Here is a 23,137-nt window from a genome sequence, read left to right on the forward strand (position 1 = left end):
ATAGGAATACCAAGTTTGTGCATAGAGAGGATATATTAGCTATCTATGCTGTATTAAAATTACCCCAAGACTTAGAGTCTTCAAATAACATTAATTTATTATCTCCTGGCTTCTGGAGAATTTGGGAATAGCTGATCTGGGTCTAGTGTTTCAAGGTCTATCACAGAACTCCAGTGAAGGTGTTTTCTGGCTCTGCAGTCTCATCTGAAGGCTCAGTTGAGGTCTGTGTCCAAGCTCAATCACATGGTTGCTGGCAGGATTCAATTTTTTGCCAGGTTGTTCTGAGTGACTCATTTCCTCACTGGCTGTTGAATAGAGGTTTTCTTCATTCCTTGCCATATGGGCCATTCCCATAGTGTAGCAAACTTTATCAAAATGAGGTAGCTAGGATGGCAAGAGAAAGCAGGAAGTCACAATACTCCATAAGCTAATCATGGATGTAACATTCCTTCACATTAGAATGTATTCTAGTCATTAGAAGCAGGTCACTATGTCCACACCACACCCAATAGGAGGGGATTCCACAAGGGTGTAAATATTAGGGAATTGGGGATCACTGAGGGTCATGTTAGAATGATGCATATCACAAGATAGCATACGGAGAATGGAGGTTCTGCTAGCAGACTTCGCTAAAGCACATATGTCTTTTCTGAGATTCAGTTCAAATGTTTTCTGAACTATAATTCTAGCACCACAATCTTGACTTTATTAGAACACAAGCTGAATGAAATCCAGAGCTTCTTGGATTCTCAGGTTCATAATCAACAATATAAGGATGATAATGTCCACTGCAAAGGTTTGTTGATGGAGATTAACTGAGAACAGTTTTAAAGGTAGGGTTACAAATAATTTTTCTTCTCTGAATGTTTACCAATGCTTTAATACTTTTCTAATATCATATATATATACATATATATATATATATACACACATATATATATGTAGTTAAGTGTTTCAAACATGTGAAAACACCACTAAGGATATATTAGATGCTCAAAGAAGTATTAGGATATCTTAGATCTGTACCTAAACTACTAAGTAGAAAGTATTTTTGAACTATGGATTTGATGAGGCCTTGACTGTCCTTTATTATAAGCTAATTGCTGAAAAATAATCATCATAAGGTGATTATCTTCTGAATAAAGGAGAAATAAGAGCAGAGTAAATTCACATTTCAGTGCTGTATACAGATTGGGAATTTGCTGCATCAGTGTTCAGTGTATAAGAAGCTTATAATTATATTTACATAGATGAGACCTGCCTTATCATGTGCAAGATTCTTGCTAACATTAAGCGAAAAAAAAACCCAAATACTATAAATGCAGGCAATTTATCATTGTCTTGATTCAATGTCACCTAGGGACTCTTCTTTATTTAATTTTGTACCTAACTTTTGCCCAACAAACGTTTAGAATGCTCTGTATTGTTGCCTTACACCATTTTCTCTATTCTTTCCCTTCTAATACAAAGAATGACAATTTGGTTGTTGTTTTTTTAACAACAATCTCTCTTTTAAGTGCATTTTTTTTTAAGTTTATTCATGGGTATTTTATTTTATTTTATTTTATTTTTAATTTTATTTTCCCTTAAGTGCATTTTAATCTCATTCACTCCACAAGCATTTAATGAGTTTTTACATAACCAAGGCATTTTGAGAATTCAGTCTTATTACAAAAATATGCTCACTGACTTTAAAATCTTAGGGTCTATGAGAGAAGTTGTATGTCCATTAATAAGACAAACATTGAGGAATGGATCAATTTTAACTAGTGTTATCAACACAAGGCAACATTAAGAGCCAGCCATTTGACATGGGTCTTGGAGGCCAAGATTTGAGATTTGCACAGGGAATCACAAACAGTGAGTCAAAGTATAATTTTCAAATTGCTAAAACATGGCAGTCATACAAATACAGAAAGAATATGTATTGAAAATTTAAATTAATTCAAGAGGCAGCAGGATGGTAAAAATGGTTCAAAGAGGAGTTTAAAAAACAGAGATTTATATAGATACTCAGTAAGTCAAAGGCATGATGAATGAATTTCCTGATAGATGAAAAGTTAATATCCTACAGAGTAATAAAACTATACATTTTGTAGTAGTTTTCCCTCCTAAATAGAAATTTATAAGTAAACATGTAACTTCAGAGTCCGGGCCCTGATCATTGGTAAACAGTAAATCAAACAAAGGTAAATTCTCTAGGAAATTAAATAACCTTTGGGTAGACCTGTCAGACAATGCTTCACTGATACAATGACTTGCAGTCATTCTTTTTTCGTATTTCTAAGTTTTGAATACTTCTCCTTAACAAGGATAAGTGGCATGTATGTGGCCATGGAGGTGCATTTTCAGAGAATGGCATATATACAAGGAGCTGGCAGACTTTTTCTGTGGATGGCCAGATAGTAAATATATTGGAAGCCATATGATGTCTGCTGTAGTTACTCATCTCTGCCATTGAAACGTAAAAGCAGCCATAGAGAAGTAAACAAATGAGTATGACTGTGTTACCATAAAGCTTATTTATTCTGTTAATGCTGAATTCCCTATAACTTTTACATGTCACAAAATATTCTGCTTTTTGGATATTTTTTTCAATCATTTAATAATGTAAAAGCCACTCTGTAGGCCATTCGAAAATAGGTGATGGGTTGGATTTGCTATGAGTGTTGTAGTTTTCCTAGCCTAATAGACTAGCTGAGGCAATGGGTTACTATTTTTTACATCAGTGGCGGATAAGAAAGCAAAGAATTTGGGGCCAGGAAATGCATAGTCTTCATTAACTTCCCCTACTCAGACACCATGACAGACAAGTAAAGTCTCAATTTGAGCATTGGTGGAGGTTTGCTAAATGACGTTGCAGTGTTTTCATAAGATTAATATGAAAGGAATGTTTTAGATGAGATACAGAAAGCAGAGACCAGAGGTAGAAAAACTATGTAAGAACTTTTCACTAGTTCATTTTGAGGAGATAACCATGTGGTCCAGAGTGTGGCCCAAGAAAAATTTCTCAACAGATCAGATGTGTGGGGCAGGAGAGAGCAACTCTTCAAAGCTTACTGTAAGATTCAAGCACTGGGGAATGACAATTTCTTTGTCTGAAAAGGAACATAGTGACTATGTTGGTTATAAATCAGCTGAGCTGGAGGTATCCATGGAATTCCAACTATAGGAAATCAAGCAAAATGTTGGTTGGGAAGGCTTGAATGGATCTTGGGAGACAGTATTTGCCCACGGGTGAAAAATCTGTGAGAAATCTCCTCAGGGAAGGGAGAGTGAGGGGGCATGGGAATGGACAGAGTGTTCAAAGAAAAGTGCATATGCATAAAATTGAACTAAAGACAGAAGCTGGTGTATATGGTGGAGGGTGGGGGGGCTGGGAGTAGAAGTAGATGGTGACCTCATAGAATTCAGGAAAAAAAGTTTTTTCAAAGATAAAAATATAAAATCTGGAAAATCAGGATTGTTTAGAATGATAGAAGTCAGATTTTTCATTCATTCTGAGGAGAAATTATAGCTGAGTCTAAAGTCCACAGACAATTGTTCATGGACACTTGCTAATTTTGCTTTTGTTTGTTTTTTCATTGATTAGAGTTTTTTCATTAATTAGAGATTCAAATTTAGCAAGTGAATTTCTAAATTGGCAGAATATCAAATAAAAGCTAATAGGGATTTCAGAAAGAGTTTCAAGAGGCACCTGTAATGCCTCTGAGAGTGGCACTAAATAGTAGAAAAAATAAAGGGTCTGAAATGATAATTCTGACTGGTTCTCTCACTAATTGTGTAAACTTTCCAATAGTGTTTGGCAACTTAGGACCTTAGTCTCTTTGCATGTGTGATGAGCTATCTTTCAAATTCCCTGAGGGTCTAAAATTCAATGATTCTACTTTGCTCTTTTCATATAAAAATAGTCCTGTGTGATCCCAACAGAGGACAGTGAAAAACTGCATGTTCAGGTCTGGATCCAAAATTCTGATTCCCCAAGGAGTTACATGGAGGTAATAATGGAGATCCTGCGGTTTTTTAAAAAAAGTATTTTGATATATTTCACTATTTTAAACTTGAATTAAAATCGTACCCTTTATCCAGGAGAGTGCTTGAAGTACTGATGGAAACTCTAATAAGCTTTGTTTGGTGTTGAACTCTTATTAATTCAGGGATAGATTATTCCCTTGTATATCAGAAACTGACTGGCACTGGTGACTCTTTAGACACTTTAACATCCAAAAATAATGAAAGGAGCCCTTTATGAAGAAGCTTTGGAAACTATGGGTCAAAATGGATCCGAATGGAAATAGTGCAATAATACTGATGCCAGATGAGCTGGTCATTATTCCAACGTAAGATAAACATCATCTACTCTCAGAAAATGGGAAAACTCTGCAGCTGTGGTTTGCTTCTGCTGAGAATGTATACTTACACACACAATTTGCCACTCGTCAGACAAGAGAGACCAAAGTGTCCTGGATGTGCCCAAGGTAGTGAGAGAAGCCTCTGGTGGTCACTGGATACAAAGAGAAAAAGGACTACATGGTGCCTGCATTATAAGAAAATAAGTCATAATAAACTTAATTTGGAGCACATTTACTTTTTACTTTTTTTTTTTTTCTTTTTAGGACAGCACCTGTGGCATATGGAAGTTCCCAGGCTAGGGGTTGAATCAGAGCTACAGCTCTCAGCCTATGCCACAGCCCCCAGCCTACGCCACAGCCATAGCAATATGGAATCCAAGCCACATCAGCTCACGGCAATGCTGGATCCTTAACTCACTGAGTGAGGTCAGGGATCAAACCTGCATCCTTATGGATACTAGTTGGGTTTGTTTCCACTGAGCCACGATGAGAACTCCACATTTTACCTTTTTGAAAAGAAGTTCCACATGTTTTATTATGTTCTCTAATTTGACCTAAACAATAATAACTTGATGAAGCAAAATGTTATTATTTATATTTTTTAGCTGAATACACAGCCTCACAAAGATAAAAGGCTTGCCTACGCTATTATAAGTGGTAATCCTGAAGCTAGACTGTATCAGTAATCCTTTGCCACATCAGTGCTGTGTAACAACCACATAACTGTAGCAGCATGCCAAAATGAGCCTTTATTGCTCATGCTTCTGGAATGATCAGTTAGGCAGCTCTGTTGATCATGACTAGCCTCACTCACATGCCTAGGGTTTGGCTAATTGGTAGCTGATCTAGGATGGCCTTGGTTAGAGTGACTGGAGAGACCTAGCTCTACATCAGTGTCCTTTATCTTCCAGCTCATAAACCCGGGCACGTTCTCTAGGCAATGGCAGAAGAACAAAACCATAAGCAGGGATGTAAAAGTGTTTTTTTCAAGCCTCTGATAACATCTCATTGTCCAAAGCATATCACATCTTCAAACTCAGAAATCAGAATCAAAAGGAAGTTGAAGGTAAAGAGGTGGGCCCACTCATAGTTTCCACTTGGGAACATCAACCCATGTTTTCTGCTTCTAATTCAATCTAATCTAATCATCTATTCTCTTTTTACCTTTCTACTGTGTCCATAACTCCTAAACTGAAGCACAATTTCAAGGGAAATAGCTGGGACTTAAAGAATGAATGTGATTTCTACTCAGATATACTCTCATTCACTTAAAAATATTTATTGCCTGCTGTATGCCAGTCGCTGTGCCAAGAAGCTCATTGTTTATAAAAGAAGTCACCTCAGCTTTTAAAATAATTGTAAATCAAACCTTTGTTAAATCATATTAGTATAAAATTTCTTCTATTTAAACTTTTAAAATTCAATATTCAGATATCAGCACCTGAAAAAATAAAGGGAAAAGCAGGTTGCAGTGCAGTTCAATGGTTCTGCTCAATTATCTCACACAGCTCCTGCAGCAGCTGCCACATTCTTCATGGTCTTATACACCAAATGCACCTTCAATTCTTTTCTCTCTCCTCCCAGATCTGACCCTACTCATAAAGAGAGTCAGCAGCTCTTTACCTGCTGTAATACGCCTGCAACTACCTCCAGTTCCAAAATTAGTTTCTCATATTGAATGGGTCAGGTGGAAAAAGCAGGGCCATTTCTCCCCAGGTGCAGAGATAGAATGCCATATGTACTGACATTTTAGAGCTGAAAGTGACTGGGATCTTTTTGTTCAGCCATCTTCAAAGTCCTTTTTTTAAATTTAATTATAAAGCAATGGAATTCTCCTCCTCCTCCTTTTTTTTTTTTTTTTTTTCTATTTATGGTCATACCTGCAGCATATGGAAGTTCCCCCTGGCTAGGGGTCGAATTGGAACTGCAGCTGCTGGCCTATGCCACAGCCACAGCAACGCCAGATCCAAGCTGCATCTGTGGCCTGTGCCACAACTCATGGCAACACAGGATCCTTAACCCACTGAGTGAGGCCAAGGATCAAGCCTGCATCCTCGCAGAGACAACATCGGATCCTTAACCTGCTGAGCCACAGTGGGAACTCCTAGAATTTCCTCTTTAAATTTCTAAATGAAAGGTTTGGCAAGGCCCATGACTTAGAATAGATGAAAGCTGATTTTTCTGGTTAAACAGAGTATTCAGAGCCCCACCCACTCAGCTTGGACCAAACTAAAACTAATGGAACATTGTGAAAGAAAGCAAGTTTTGCCTAGGTAAACTCTGCCAGTTTTGAAGATCCCTTCTTTTTCTCTTCTTTAGCACCAACAGGTTCTAACACATGGCTTATATTCTGCCACCCTACTTCCTATCCCTGTACAAACATGACTAATCAAGTATAGCACTTTTCCTGCTAAACCTGAATTTGACATCAGGATTCTTATCAATATAGAACTCTCGAATTTCACTATTTATCAGTATAGACTTATTTTTTTCTCTTTTTTGATTTAATAGTTTTATTTTAAAAAACATTTTCAGTATCAATTTGTTTTCTCTGAAGATGAAACCTATTTGCAATTCCTATGAGACTTTTATTTATACACACACATATATCTTCTTTACACACACATTACTTGTTGTATGTTTAATACTGATGTTCCCTGGCTATCCGCTCACTTGTCTTGTAATCACGCATAGTTTTACTATTTGGAGAATCTCAGAAAGTCTTATTATCCCAAAGTTGCTTTGAAGAAGATATGTCAGTGCAGTGTTTCAATATCCCTAAAGTCAAAAAACTGAGGTTCTAGTACCTGCTGTGTGCTTTAAAGATCCCTGTGAACTTCAGTGTCTTCATTTGTCAAAGATAAGGTTTGATATGCTATCAGGAAGCCATTAGAGGTCCACCAGTCAGATTTTCCATCAGGAGGAAACTTTTCATTCAGCTGCAAAGTGCAGATCTTCCTGCTTGCCTTAGCTTTTGATCTGAGGTCCCCACTTGCTGAGCGCCCAAGCCAATGACTGAGAAAGGCAAGGGCAAGGGCACTAGGTCCTAACATTTCTCCTTTAATGGGCACCCTTTCCTCCAGAGCTCCCTGCTGGATTAGCTAAAACCTAGTCAGAGCTGGATTGTGGTCACTCCCTGACCAGTGCAGTGTCCTCTCTTTTCTTTTCACAGGTGTCACATCTAAAATGCAGCTTGAAAGCTTTCCTTGCCCATTTTCTCTTCCTCTCTCCCTCATCATTTGCTGGCTCTGAGCCGCGTCTGCGACCTACACCACAACTCACAGCAACACCGGAACCTTAACCCACTGAGCAAGGCCAGGGATCGAACCCGCAACCTCATGGTTCCTAGTCGGATTGATCAACCACTGAGCCATGACGGGAACTCTGATAACATTCTTTTCATTGGTATATTCATTTAACTCTGGAAATGTTTATGGAGTTTAATTCAGTGCAATATTACATGTTCAGGACTTGGATAAAAGACAGTAAATACTTGAGTAACATTTTAGGGCAAGTTGTTATATTCTATTGGCTAAAAGACTAATTTGAAAGGTCAATTTTTCCTTGATTTTCTAGTTCACAAAGAGCGTTCATCATGGCTAGTCTACCATGACAGATACTTCCTCCAGTGGGAATCACATGCTCCCCTCAGGAAAATTTCTCTGGGCAGCTGCAGCCACAGTGCAAGTTGCTGAGTTCGGCTAGATTATATTGGACAGATTGAAAGCTCACAGGTGCCTGAAGTACACCAGGGAACATTTGTCTTTCTTAGTAGGAGAATGAGGATTTTAGTGGGCTGTGCCATTTTTTTTTTTTGTTTTTTGTCTGTTCACTCAAATGTTTTAATGCTACATTTTTGCATTACAAAAGTAATGTTACCAGGATATGGGCTCTCTGTGTTAAAACGTTACAGATTCTTCACTTTATTTGTAGTTTTAATGCAAAGTCACTAAATGACTTTACTAGAATATTCCCTTCTTTCAACAAGTCGAGACACTCTTGGGATTTTTCCATGTTTCTCATGGCTGACAAAAGCCTGCTTGTGTCTACATCTGCACATATCCCTATTTGCCTTGCTATGAAAAAATCCAATAAGCAAGGCTAAAGTGGGCTATCATAGAGTACACTCATTTTTTTATTGAAGTATATTTAATGTACAATATTAAGTTAGTTTCAGGTGTACAACGTAGTAACTTGACATTTAAATAAATTACAAAATGATCACAACAGTAAGTCTAGTGACCATCTGTCACCATACAATTTATTACAGTTTATTGACTACATCCTTATGTGGTATATTGCATCTTTGTGGCTTATTTATTTTATAACTGGAAGTCTGTAGTCTTAATCCCCTTCGCCTAAGGGAACACTCATTTTGAACACAATAGAACAGTTGTTTCTGAAGTCAGTATCTACTTAGCATTCCAAGAGCTAGGCTGGATTCTATTTCAGTTGAATGGCTTGAAAAAAAATTATACTGCCAAAAGATGAATAACCTAAAGATTGGTCACTACAGAGACTAATTACATCTCTAACTATTCCCTACATCTAAATTCTCTATTTAAATCATGAAATATTTGCAACTGAGATAGCTAAACATTCAGTTCTGTTTTGTTGTTGTTTATGCTATTCGTTGGACTCAGACAGTTCTGAATTTCCACTCAGGGCACAAAACTCAGTTATTGGTGTTTATTGTGTAAAGGAAGACATTTTAAAAGATTTTTAATATGTGTAGGTGCCATGGCAGATTATCACTTATATGTTTCAAACAATTGTGCTAAATTTCCTATAGATATCACTTTGATTATACAGAAAGTATGAATTGCTCCAGAGCATATGAGGTATATGAATAATGTCACATTTAATTATTTTCCCCAAGTTGACTAAAATCAGCTCCAGTCTCCACCTGTAAGTCCAGTATCATTCATTTTGGGGGACATCCCTTCACCTCCTTTATAAAGTCACAGTTAAAGTCAGGAAGGTAGAAATCATTATGGGTATTTCTAACTGGAAGAGATTTTTAATACAGGGAAACAGAGGCTTCCACAAACTTTACAGTGCAGCTAACATGAGGGAAGCAGAAAATGCAGGGATCAGAGAGAACTGCCACTCAGGTGTCTATAGGAACCACATGGCAATTTCTGGAAGATGTTGAGAAGTCATTGTCACAGCCCTGCCTGTTTCAGCCCAGCCATTGCCTGCAACTTCTAGAGGAGAAATAATGGTTTTTTCTTTTATTATATTTTCTAAATTTCACATAAGTCCATCTCCATGGTATCATCTAAATAAGAGAGGCAAGGGGATCCTGAAAATGGATTTCTAGTTTTTCTGTTTCTGGGGCAACATATAAGGGTAGAAATGATAGAGTCAGTGTTGTGGTCTGTGCATGTGGGTCAGAAAGAATAATTTTCTGGTATGGCGAAATGAAGAGAAAGAAAAGTTTATTGAGATGAGAGATGCTGCTGGCACAGCAGGATGACTTCCTAATAATCAGGGAGAGCTGACCCTAGCACATGGTAGTGTCTGTTTTTATAGCCCAGGGAAAGGAGAGGTCTTATGATACATCTGTTGATCTGCTAGTTGGTTGGGGAAAGAGGGATCTTACACACTTCCTGGTTGGTTGGGGGCATATAAGGCCCCTATGGGGCGGGGTAAGGAGTGGACCACATACCTCTCCTAGTAGGGGTGGGAAGGAGTAGGCCAGGTTGCTCAAGGTGGGGGAGGGGGCATTACAATGAGATGGGTGGGGCGATGATAAGGATCTGGTAATTCTTGTCTTGGCCAGAGTCTTTGAGTTCTATATCCTTGAATGGGCCTTGAAGCCCAACAGTCAGAATAGACAATATCTGGCACAATATCTCAACCCTGAAAGGTACAAATAGCCCCAGGAGCAGACTTCCATATTTCTAATCTAATCATGATAGGCCATGGTTTCTTGGCCCATGACAGTTTTCAGTGCTATTATGTTTTGCTATGACTTGTAGCTGCAGAAAACCACTCCCATGTCTATCCCCATTTGTCTTCAGCCTTGGAGACACTGGCCCAACTCCCTTCCCAAGTGAGCAAAATAATCCCAGTGAGGATCTCTCTTTCTGAGTTCTCTCTTGGCTGAGGGTGGAGCAGGCTCCCTGGGTTCCACCTCCTAATATACTCCTCACCATCACCTACTACACCAGCTACACTCTGTCCCTACCCTCCAGTACTCAAAACACTCCACTGTTTTCCTTCTATCCCAATAGTAGAGTTATAGCTAGTATAGTTTTTAAAAACTTAAGAACAAAGATTTGTTCTGACCACCTTTTCAATAGGAATGCTTAATTGCATCCTTAGGTCCCTAAGCTCTCTCAGTGGAAAATTGTTATAAGGCAGACTTATGATGCCACACACATAAAAACATCTCCTTCAGAGCCCTGAAACCTAAAAGCTAATTAGTAGAGGAATAGGAACCCCAAACCTTAGGGAGAAAAAACCTGAATGGCTTCCTAGTAGAGTAAAAGTCACTTTTCAGTCTTTCTCAGTGAATCTCCAGCAGTGAGAGCATGGTGCTATTTCCCTTTAGGTCACCCCATCACATCAAATTTGGAATAAATCAACCTGCCACACTTGCTAGAGGATTGTCTTTTCCTGTAGATGCTGAAATGAAAAGCACTCCTCTTGGGAAATCATTGCGGATCTAGGGTTGTGTCTCTCTCTCCAGAACTAAACTGCTGTTAAATGAGGATGGATTCTTGCTCTGTGCTCATCTCTTCAAGAAGAAATCAAAGCTCAGTGATCCCATTAGATGATTTTTATGAGGAGATACAGTGATGCTCTTAGATGCAAGTATAGAAGGTGATTAGACATTCTGGGCCATCTTACTGACTGGTCACTCTGGATTTGGAGGGTGAGAAAGAAGAGAGAAATTTTTACCACACCTGCAGAAGAGGTGTGGTAATGGGTCATAGTAGGGACCAAAGAGAAAGAGAGGGATGGAGAGGTCAAGGGAGCAAGGGATTAAGAAAGAGAGAGTTGATGGGCATGGAAGACACTATACTTAGGGGAAATGAGTAAGCGGTTGAAGAGCATCCATGTTTGAAGAATCAGAACCTGACCCAAACTCTCACACTACCTCTAACAGGTTGAAACACAGGAAAAGTATTCAGGATCTAAAACTAGATTTATTTGTAGAAGTGGGCCAGGTAGAAACTCTGAGACCAAGCCCAGACTTGAATCTGGACAGTAGAACTCAGATGGTCTAATGCAAATCTGCAAGGTCAGAGTGGAGAATCACAGAACAGGCCACATGCAGAAATCTACAAGTGTAGGTAGGTGATGCCTATCCAGAAAGCCCACTACTAGAAAATAGGACTCCAACCTTTTTCTTGGGGTTAAAATTGATATTATAATCTCTGGTGAGATAGGACAGGCATAACCAAGGAAGAAAGCCGTGCCTAAATGATTATGGTGCAGGACAGGTCACTGGTTCAAAGACTAATGACATAATTTATCCTAGAAGAGGCTGTTCTAAAAATAAAAAAAGTTCCAGTTATAAGAATTAGAAATAAAGCATGAACAAAATAACAAAGCTAGTAATAATAAGAACTATTATTTATAGAAACATTACCATGTTCAAGAACTCTGCTTTGTCTTTTTCATATCATTTTCCTTTAATCATTACAACTACTAGTGAGGTCAGTATTATTATCTAATTTAATAGATGAAGGATTGAGTCTCAGGTAGTTAAACGATCTAAATCATACAGCTAGTCAGGGACAAAGATATGAGTTGAACTCAAGGCTCTCTAATGTCAATTATGATAAGAATAGAGTTGAGCTTGATTTCCCTCAGTCATTATAGTGACCAAGAATATTTTCCAAAGATGGCTGCAATATTATCTTCTATTCCACATGGTTTTCTGCCATGTCCCTCTACCACTTCCCCATTAAAAAGAATCTGTTTTTTCACTCCCTTGAAACGGACATAGAATATGGCAGAAGTGACACTGTCCCAGTTAAGGCTTCAGTTCTTACCTGGCCTGAAAATTTCCACTTATAGCCTCTTGGAATGTGTACCCCTGGGAATACTCCAACCCAGAATACAACCACCAATTTACAAGAAGCCTAAGACACATGGGAAAGCTCACATGGAACCCAAATTACAGCTCTAGCTAGTTCTTTGCTGACATCCACAATCAATTGCCAGCATTTAGAGTGGGTTGTCTAAAATATCCAGCCTAACTGAGCCTTTAGATAACTCCACCCTCACCCACCATTTATATGACTGAGCCATGTGAGAACTGCCCTACTCAGCACAGAATCATGAGAACTAACAATATACTATTCTTACTAGCCCACTAAGGTTTGGAATAATTTATTATGTAGTAAAAGATGAGAATGCAACACAAGGTAAAATGTGGTCCTAGTTATTGAGCTGAGACTGAGCCTGGACATGAGGGTTAGGTAGGTGTAGGTGCTGGGGAGGCAGTAAGAGGAGAAACAGAAAATTGACTACACAACACATTAGTTATTCTTATTAAGTTTGGGGTATAGGATAAGACCATTAACCTGAAATTTTGTACCTGTTATTTAGCTCACCTAGGTAGGTTGTCATGTTAGTTTTCTATGCATTACTATGAACTTAGTAGCTTAAAACAAGACACATTCATTATCTCACAGTTTCCATGAGTCAGGAATCTGGACACAACTTAGCTGGATCCTATATTACAAGGCTATTCATGGTGTTGGCCAGACTATATTCTCATCTGGAGCTCAGGGTTCTCATCCTAGTTCATATGGTTGTTGACAGAATTCGGTTCCTTCTAACTATAGGGCTATGACTCTCAGCTCTTAGAGGCCACCTGCAGTTCCCTGCCACATGGCTCTCTCCACAGGCAGTTCACATCCCAGGAACTTGCTTCTTCAAGGCCAGTACCAGAGTCTCTCTAGTGCATGCTAGCAAGATAGATAGATGATAAATAGACATATATGAAATATTTATATATAAAAATAATGTAACTATGAAAGTGACATCCACTTACCTTTGCCATCTTCTGTCTGTTAGAAGCTATGTAAAGATTCTGCCTGCATTTAAGAGGAGGAGATTGTTCAGGATACAGACATTGAAATCACTTGAGCATCTGTCCCCAACAGTTTCTCTTCCTTACTTTATTCATTTTTCAATATTCATTCATCCATTCAATCTCTAAACATGCTCCCTTAGTACCTCGGCATTTATTTTCCCCTCTACCTGGAACATTTGCCCAGAAATTTACGTACTTCATTCTGTCTTCCTTCAGGTTTCTGCCCAACTGCTGCCTCATTTTAGTCAGGGATTCCCTAGACCAGCCCATCTAAAACAGCAGATCTTGGGCCCTAGAATTCACTGTCTCGATTTTCCTGCTTTTTTTTTTTTTTCAATAACTCTTAAAAGAACTCAATACATATATTTACAGTTTTGTTTATTGGCTCTCTCTCCCACCACAGTATAAGAGCAAAGACTCGGTAAGAGCAAGGACTTTGTTTTATTCACTGCTGAAACTTCACAACCTAAAACAGTGCTTAGCCATAGGTAGAACTCAATAAATATTTGTTAAATGAATGAGTGAATGAATGAATGAACACATGAACATTTCTTGAGCATCCACCACATATATAAGATGGTGCTAATTGCTTTAGGGACCTAAATACTTTCAGCTGTGAAAGAAAGAGTTTGCTTGGAGAATGCAAAACATGAACCTGATAATGAAGATTTTGTTGCAAAAAGACATTTTAAAGTCAACCTCAGTCTGGAGCAACTTAGAGGAGGCATCAGAAATTTCTACAAATACCAAAGAAAGCACAAATTAAAACTGAGGCAGCTGGAATTAGAGTTTGAGTGAAGACAGATACTCAGAAAATGAAAACAGTCTCAAGACAAAGATGGAAAACAAATCATTTCGACAGAGGTAGTTTCAGGATTCACTTTTACCAGAGGCTGAGAGCTATTAAGAAGACCACTGATTCTGGCAGTATTAAGAAGTCTTTTGGGGAGTTCTCATGTGACTCAGTGGGTTAAGGATCTGGCATTGTCACTGTTGTGGCCTAGGTCACTGCTATGGAATGTGTTCGATCCCTGGCCCAGGAATTTCCACATGCCATGGGCACAACAAAAAGAAAAAAAGAAGTGCTTTGCCTGAGGGCTGGTGCAGTATGCAAGTTTTAATTATTTCATGGGATAACGTAACTTCTTGTAGCCACTTGACAGATCCTGGACCATCTTGAGATACTTTCTCAATGTTGCAAGTGTCGATATTGTTCCAATGACAAGACACTGAAAAGACTGATTTCCAGATGCTTAGCCCTGTTGAAAAGAACACATGAAGGTATCACAAGTAAATGTTGGGGCTAACAGTAGCTAAGGGGAGGAACATCTCTGGGGAAAGTGAATGAATAACACGTGAACATTTCTTGAGCACCTACCATATATATAAGACAGAAAGATTTAGCCCTGGTCTTGGCAGGGAGAGGTGAGGATGCAAGTGAGAGTGAGGGTCTAGTTCAATGATGCATCATAAATAAAAACCAATCACAATATGAAGAGAAATGAGTTGGTTCCCTTATGTTTTCAGTCGTACTTTCTGATGCTGGGGATCATGCCCAAAATGTCAGAATACCCTTGGAGGAGATGCCCAGAGCAGCAAGAATAAAACTGGGTGGCCTACAGCAATTCCTTCCTTATCAAAAGGAAAGCGTGATGCCAATTTCAGTGTGAAATCAAGTTGGACTTTGATTTTCAGCCAACCAACTAGCTTCCACCAACCCTTGCCATTGGTAAGAAGAGCTGGGGACAGCTGATTCAAAGAACAGTGTAAGAGTTATGAGCTGCTGATGGTGCAGGGAAGTAAAATTAATTTCACTCTGAACACTGCCTATGTTGCCAAAACACAGTGGGAACTACCTGCACACTACCCTCTGCCAGCCAGACACAACATCTATCTGGCAGAGAAATGCACTAACTAAAAGGATTTGTAGCCAAGTAGTCACACCCAGTCGCATGACATCTGGGTGCCAAGGTCTTGTATGTTGCAATTAGCTGCTAAATGATCATAGATTGGGAGTAATTGGTATCTCTGCAAAGTGTATTATGTTTGCAATGTGAAAGTGCCAAATTTTAAAGTAATGGTGCCAATAAAAGTAACACTTGGTAACACTGGAATCTCTGAGTTGAAAAAAAGAAAAAAATGGATCATTGAAAGTATGTTTGTCATATAGATAATAGATCATTGGTTCCTTTACTTGTGTGTATGTTAGATTTGCCAAAGGAATATTTAAGTTACAGATTCCTGGACCCTACCTCTTGAAGATACTGGATTGATAGGCCCAAGATTCAGAATATATATATATATAATCTCTATATATTTAATCCCAAGTGATTCTTATGGGCATTTTTGAGAACCTTGAAAACAGATGACACGAAAAAAGTTTATGGCTTATGTATATAAAGGGTTAAAATATGTTTAAGAAATAAATGATTATTATACATTAGGTTTACATAGTACATTGGCCCCACATCACAGAAGGTCACTGAACTGAAGGTGTTATGAGACCAATTCTAGTTCAACACCAAGAGGAACTCTCTAAAAACTAGAGTTGAGAAAAACAGTGAAAAACCATAAACAATAACCATGGTCAGTGTGATGATTAATGTGGAGGCTAAATTGTTATCACATATCCAGCGGAATAGTAACTTCTGGCGGCATTGAGTGTCTTTTCGTCACTTGACTTAGATTTATCCAAGAGTTGTGAGAATAATTTTATCAACAGAACATTTACCCTTTAACCCACTCTGACCCACTTTCTGGCTCTACTGTTCTACCAACACTGCCTTTACTGTGTCACTAACACCCTCCATATTGCCAAATCGAAAAAAAAAAAATTTTTAGTGATGTTAATAGCTAATGTTCATTGAACCCTTGCTGTTTATCAGATACTCTTCCATGCAATTTAGGTGTTGCATTTAATTCTTGCAAAAACCATATGAAATAGATGATATTCTTATCTAATTTTACAGATGTAGAATCTGAGACGCAGCGAGGATAAATTATTTTCTCAAAGTCACGTGACTAGTAAGGCGTGCAATTGGTATATGGTTTGGAGAAGCCAAATTCTACAGCCAGAATGCATAAATAGTTCACTATACAATTTCTCTTACCAGACCTCCATGCAACATTTGGCATGGTTGACTCTCTCTCTTTAGAATACTCTCTGACATCACAATTTCAAGGTCTTCCTTCCCCTTATTTTTCTGCCACCCATTCCTAGTTTCCTTTACTAGCTCCTCCTCTCTTAGCAAAAACAATGGCTTTATTGTATCTATTGTCATCATTCCTCTCCCCTATAGATATTTTTGTCCATCTTATCGTTTTTTTCCCCAATGCCATCTACATACATAGGACTGTGGAATTTATATCTTTAGGTCATTTTTATGAGATATTGTGAATGTACTTGAAACTCCTACATCAGTGCCTCATAAGCAGCTCACAATTAACCTGTTATAAACAGGATTTTTGATTTACAACCTCTCTTTTAGAAAATGAGATGAAGAAGGACTTGAGAGTCATCCTTGGCATGCTTCTAGGATGCTTCTTGCATACCTACAGTCAGTCCATCAGCATGTCTGGTCCATTCTAATCTTACAGTATTTGGAATCTGTTCAGTTCTTCCTGATCTGCTGCCATTAATCTAGCACAAGTCCATCTCTCATTAGACTGTGGTAAGAACAAATTTATTAGCTCTTTGCTTAGACTCTTTTTATCTCCTGAGTGGCATTCCTTAACAACAACCAAAAAATGTTAGTTTTGGATGCTGTCCCTTTCTCTTCCTGAATATATTCCTTCAGGTTTAGGCTGGAAAAGATTTTTTTTTTGCATAAACATAATTTTTTACTCTTGTATAACATTCAACGTTAGAGTTACACATAATTTAACTCTTTTCCTATGTAAGTTGTTACTATTTTTCAAAAATTAATAGACTTTATTTTTTAGAGCAGTTTTAGGTTGACAGAAATATTAAGCAAAAAAAATCAGATTTGACATGTACTCTCTCCTCCTCTTCCCATACACACACTTTCCCCCATTATTAATATCTTTGATTAGTCTGGTACACATTATAATCAATGACCCAATATCTATACATTATTATTAACTACAGCTCATTGTTTATGTTAGGGGTCTCTGTTTGAAAAATGCATATAGACATGTATCTGCCATGATGGTATCATTCAGAAGTTTCACTGCCTATAAATCCTCTGTGCTTCATCTATTCATCCCTCCTTCTTCCTGAACCTTTTGGGAACTGCAGATCTTTTTACTCCCTCTTTACCTCCTTCCCAAACCTGCCTCCCTCCTCCTTCTATAAACACACCGTCTCTCTAGGCACTGCCCCAAGTACTAATATCTCCAAACACAGGCTTTGAAGAAAGACTGGCTTGGCTCTATACTTGCCCCCTCCCTCATAGAATTTTAGAACTCTGAGGAATCTTAGAGGTTATTTAATCCATAGTATTTGTCTTACAGTAGCTTTGTACTGTTTAATTATTCTTTTTTTTTTTTTTTTGGATTAGAGATAGGAGGAAGTAGAAGTCTAAACCAACATGGAATTTCAGTTTGTAAGTACAAAAAGTGAACAGAATTATAAACTGAAGAGCTGGAGACACCAGGGCAGCTTAGTATCTTCCTGTAAATCAATTATCTTCTGGGCCTTTTTGACCACTTGGATTGGTAGCCTGTGATTTCAGTATACCCAGATCCGTGCATATTTGCAATGGGGAAAATTTAGAGGACAAAGGCCCAGTAAATATTGCATGATGTGATGGTTATTTTTATATGTCAACATGATTGGGCCATGGTAGCCAAATATTTGGTAGCCACTATTTTGGGTGTTTCCATGAACATGTTTTTTTTTTACATGAGATTAGCATTTAAATTGGTGGCTTTGAGAAAAACATTGCTCTCCCCAATGTGGGTGAGTGTCATCTAATCAGGTGAAGGCCTGGATAGAACAAAAGACTCATCTAGTCTGAGCAAGAATTAATTCCGCCAGCAGATGGACTTCTGACTTGAACTGTAACATTGGCTCTTCCCTGGATATCGAGCCTGATGATTCATCCTGCAGATTTTCTACTGGCCAGCCTCCATAGTTGTATTAGCCAATTCCTTAAAAATTATCTCTATCTATCTTCTATTGGTCATGTTCCTCTGGAGTTCCTTAACTAATACCTATAGATTAACATTTATGGGAAGCACTGAGTGTTTTAGGGTTTTTTTTTGTCAACAAGATTAAAAGCATGTGAATTCTTAGTGATTGTTAAAAACCTACTTTCCACTTGGACTATTTCTGATCACCACTGTGGAGTCAGAGATGGAAAGAGAAGAGAATGGGAGGTGTGTGGGAAGATGGGGGTGGGTGAGTACTACCACCTTAGCCTCCTAGCTAATATAACTCCCTTGATAATATATTTCCCCATGGCAGGTGGTTGCTTTCAAGGTTGCTTTCAAGTCATGGACTTCATGACTCTTCAGAGTAATATGATTAATACTCCTGTGCTAATGGGCAATGATGATACATTTTCCCCAGAAAAGGATTTTTTAAGATCAGGTCTGATGCACAGTTTCTCTCTTGTATACTTTCTTGTTTTACAGAACGCTACTATGAGACTAGAGAAGTAGGTAACTTTGGTTAAATCCTTCCTTCACTATTGTCAGTGCTCCAGAAAGGCGACATTTTTTCTCATTGACTTCTCTCTTTCCAGGAAAAATACTAGCAAAAACTTTTCAAAGGAAACTTCAAAAGAATCACTTATAGAATTTCTAAGACTAGTAAGAAGAAATGGAGCTGCTTTCAAGTATTAAGACAGATGGTAGACTAAATCAAAAGGGAGCAATAATTATGTATGGATTTTATTAGGTAATAGTCACATTTAACTTGGGATGCTTTACTGTGCACAAGAGTTGTGTATTTCAGGACCTGTTTACAATGACTAGCAAGACATTTCCCCTAACTTCAGCAATTTTATCATTTAGAAGAAAAATAGCAGTCAATCAATTATCTATAATATGATAAGCATTTTAATAGAGTTATTTGGAGGACCTAGGAAGAAATCCATGAGGAAAAAACATCCAAGGGTTCTTACAGTCTGAATAAAAATGTGAATGAATGGCATGAGACAAACCCACTGATAAATTCAGTTTTAAAAAATTTACTGTTATATTAAAGATAGTTTATTTTCAAAAGTAGTCATTTTAGAATGAATAATATTGAGTTAATGTTACTTGACTTTCTTGAGTCTTCAAAGCTGGATTAGTTTCATGGTTTCATGTCTTAGGTGTTTTTGTGCTTGTGTGTGTTCTTTTGTTTTTTTTTTGGTTTTTGTTTTTTGGGGTTTTTTTTTGCTTTTCATGGCTGCACCTGTGGCCCCTGGCCTTTCTCAGGCTATGGGTTGAATCAGAGCTGTAGCTGCTGCCCTACACCACAGCTACTGCAAAGCAGGATCCAAGCTGCCTCTGTGACCTACACCACAGCTCATGACAATGCTGGATCCCCAACCCACTGAGCAAGGCCAGGGATTGAATCCTCATCCTCCTGGATACTAGTCAGATTCATTTCCACTGTGCCATGACAGGAACTCCTCATGTCTTAATTTTTAACCTTTCCAGAAGATTACAGAAAACAATGAAGATGTGCGTATATGTGAGAGAACTGATAGGTAAGGTAAATTGTTTCCCTTTTAAAATATTAAATTGTTAAATTTTAAATGATGCTAAATAAATTTATGAAAAAATAAAGATTCGGTGTATAAATGTTTGTAAGAAGTTTTCAAATGGATTGATAATCTTCAAATTCTTCTAAGAAATGGAAGATCATGCTTGTCTGGATGAGGTATGCATTAGTGGTTGTTTAATGGGGTTTTAAACTAACTTTAAAAACAAAGTATGTTCTGGAGTTCCCGTTGTGGTGCAGTGGTTAATGAATCCGACTAGGAACCATGAGGTTGTGGGTTCGATCCCTGCCCTTGCTCAGTGGGTTAATAATCCAGCGTTGCCGTGAGCTGTGGTGTAGGTCGTAGATGAGGCTCGGATCCCGCGTTGCTGTGGCTCTGGCGTAGGCCGGTGGCTACAGCTCCGATTCGACCCCTAGCTTGGGAACCTACATATGCCGCGGGAGCAGCCCAATAAATGGCAAAACTAAAAACAAAAAATAAAGTATGTTCTATTTTTTAATCTAGTGAAATATCACATTTTAAGAGAAAACACAATATGGGATAGTTCAGTTTCTGAAACAATGTAGAACTATTACAGCTAAACCAAAAAGAAATTATTTGTTTTGATCCAAGGCATCTACAGATTGTAGAAAGAAATTAAAAAGTGAAAGCTATAACTATCTTATTTGCCTTTGAATTTGTCTTCTTTTCTCTCACTTATATGTCTGTATGATGGCTCTGAAAATATTTAAAGTCTGAGAATTTTGAGGATAAAAAGGACACAACTGCTCTTTCTTTTCTGTACTGCCCTGCAGGAAGCCACTGTCTGTGCTAATGGGACTGCAACGAAAGCATATGTACCCCTGTGAAATTAAAGTGACTGGACATTGTTCTAAAAGGATTAAAATTTTGTTTTTTAAAAAGAGTGTGGATATGGTAGATATGTGCATATATTATTTTATCTTAAAGTGTAACAAATTACATAAATTAACCACGCTGAGTAGATATTACTCAATTGTATAAAATCTCATCCTTAGTGAGAATTATTGTACAATTGCCTTTGTGTTTTGAATGAGGCACTTCAGTGTAAGAAGATAGATATATTGCATTCTAGAAAGGAAAATAACGACTTCACGTATGAAAGATTCATGCTATCATTTTTCTGTTATTTTATGCAATTCCAAAGTGGCATAAGTGCAGATTTGAGAACTTTGTGCAAATCATAAGTTTTCATTTTCAAAACAATACACTTAACAATTCCATTAGCAGTAGAGAGGCTTCTTCTGAGTTATTGTTCATGACGACTGTCTCAATTTAGAATTTGAAAGGACTCTAAATATCAGGCACATTTTCCCCCTTTTCATAAGACCCTGATTTAAGACCTGAAAAATAATAAGAGAAATAAGCTTTTGAAACATATTTGTCAAGCACTAGACTATGTGCAATAATGTAAAGGGGATAAACCAATTCTAAAGATGCAGGCAAGTTGATACTGTGAATACAAAACATGGGCTATAACACTCAAGTTTTCTAAGACTGAAAGATGTCCCTTTGCTGGAGTTGCATTCTTGGTCATACATATAAATAGAATTGGGTGACTAAAGTATTACAGGAATTTTAAAAAATCAGGCTTATCTTTCAAAATTACAGGTAAGGCTGGAATATGCTTTAGCCACTTTAATGGAAAACAACGGCCATCTTTTAATAATCATGCCATGAAAAATACAACAAAAAAATGAAATAACATAAATAATGTGGACTTTCAAAAGTGGAAAAAATTTGTATAATGCTTATTCATAGACCCAAAGGAAGAAAAAGAGAAGAGAGAACAAAGAAATAGAGACATTTTTTGAATGCCTTCTATGTATCGCCTGAGTACTCTAAAACTCTGGTACTCAGTAGTCAAATAGATTTCAACTGCCTGAGGATGAACTAATCAAGGTTGTTTTAATTGTTGCTCCAAAGGAGTTGCATGTCCTTCAGGAGGCTTGGAGCCTACACAATACTCTGCTTGCCTGACATGTAGTCCAGGAACTTTAAGTCAGCTGTGTCTCAAGTGGGCTGAGCTAAGACTGGATGGGACCACTGACCCTCCAACTAAGCATGCACGAGCGACATTTTGACGTCAGAGGACTGAAAACTGCCCCCGCAGATTGCGCTGAGCGCTTCCATTTTGGACCTTGCGGAGGCCTGTAGCCTAGTTACTTACACCTGTGCGGAATGATGATTAGCGCACCTCTTCCCAATCACCACTCGCCACGTCCCATTCCCTCTGCGTCTTTATTGGTTATCCCAACAGTAGCAACGCTTGCTTGAGAGGAGTGTTCCCTTTTCTCCTTGATCCGCCATCTTGTCAAACCTCAGCTACTGAGGCTTTCGGCTTGCTGCCCTTCGGGCAAAACAGACCTGGTGCAGTAACATCCCAGTGCTGGATGAATGAGACGTGGCCAGAAAGGTAAGACAAGCAGGTTTTTCAGAATGGAATGTATAGTCTCTGTAAGGATGGCCTCAGGCTGGGACAAATTGCTTGTCCCCAGGTCCCGTCTCCTAACACACAATTTTTCTTTTAAGAACCACGGAAGCAGTTCAGTGTAAAATGTTTGAGAGCTGTAAATGTTTGCAGTGGGTTTCTACTATGTTAGTAGCAAGGGGCTTCTGTCTTTGTGAAGTTACTGGGAACAGACTTCCCCTCCTGCTGTTAAGCACCAGAATATGGCACAAAGTATGTGAAACAGCAGTTTTCAGGCATTGGGTAACAGACTATACTTCAGAGGTCCCCAAGAGAAGGGAAACAAATGAAGTGAGCCCTGGGATCACTTCACCTTTCTGCCAAGGGGCACCTTCTGGGATATAATGCCAGGAGGGAAAACCCTGGCAGAGCGTGGTGGTTCCTTTGAGTTGAGGTGGGGTTGAGAGAGACTGAGGCAGCTAGAATTGCAGAGCAGAGTATCAGAAAGGAGGGAATTATACAGAGAAAGTGCTCTAGAAAACTTCCTAGGGGTTTCCTTGAGCCTATGCGCTCAGCACCATGCACCTGTTTTGGGTGAAGATCTGCAACGCCAGATACAGAA

At 38.4% G+C, this 23,137-nt stretch overlaps 1 long non-coding RNA gene across 1 annotated transcript in view; it reads left to right on the forward strand.

Moving 5' to 3' along the window:
* The first annotated feature begins 22,360 nt into the window (after positions 1 to 22,360).
* LOC146394527 (uncharacterized) overlaps positions 22,361 to 23,137 on the forward strand; it is a 178,609-nt gene continuing 177,832 nt past the window's right edge. The window contains exon 1 of the long non-coding RNA XR_014835218.1: positions 22,361 to 22,521. This is a non-coding gene — a long non-coding RNA (uncharacterized LOC146394527). The remainder of the gene's footprint in view (positions 22,522 to 23,137) is intronic.

This window comes from Sus scrofa, chromosome X (genome assembly GCF_054392235.1).
Source record: "Sus scrofa isolate SSC_HxYL_T2T_F1_AM1 chromosome X, Sscrofa_HxYL_maternal_Yorkshire_Landrace_v2.0, whole genome shotgun sequence".
Classification (NCBI taxonomy): Eukaryota; Metazoa; Chordata; class Mammalia; order Artiodactyla; family Suidae; genus Sus; species Sus scrofa.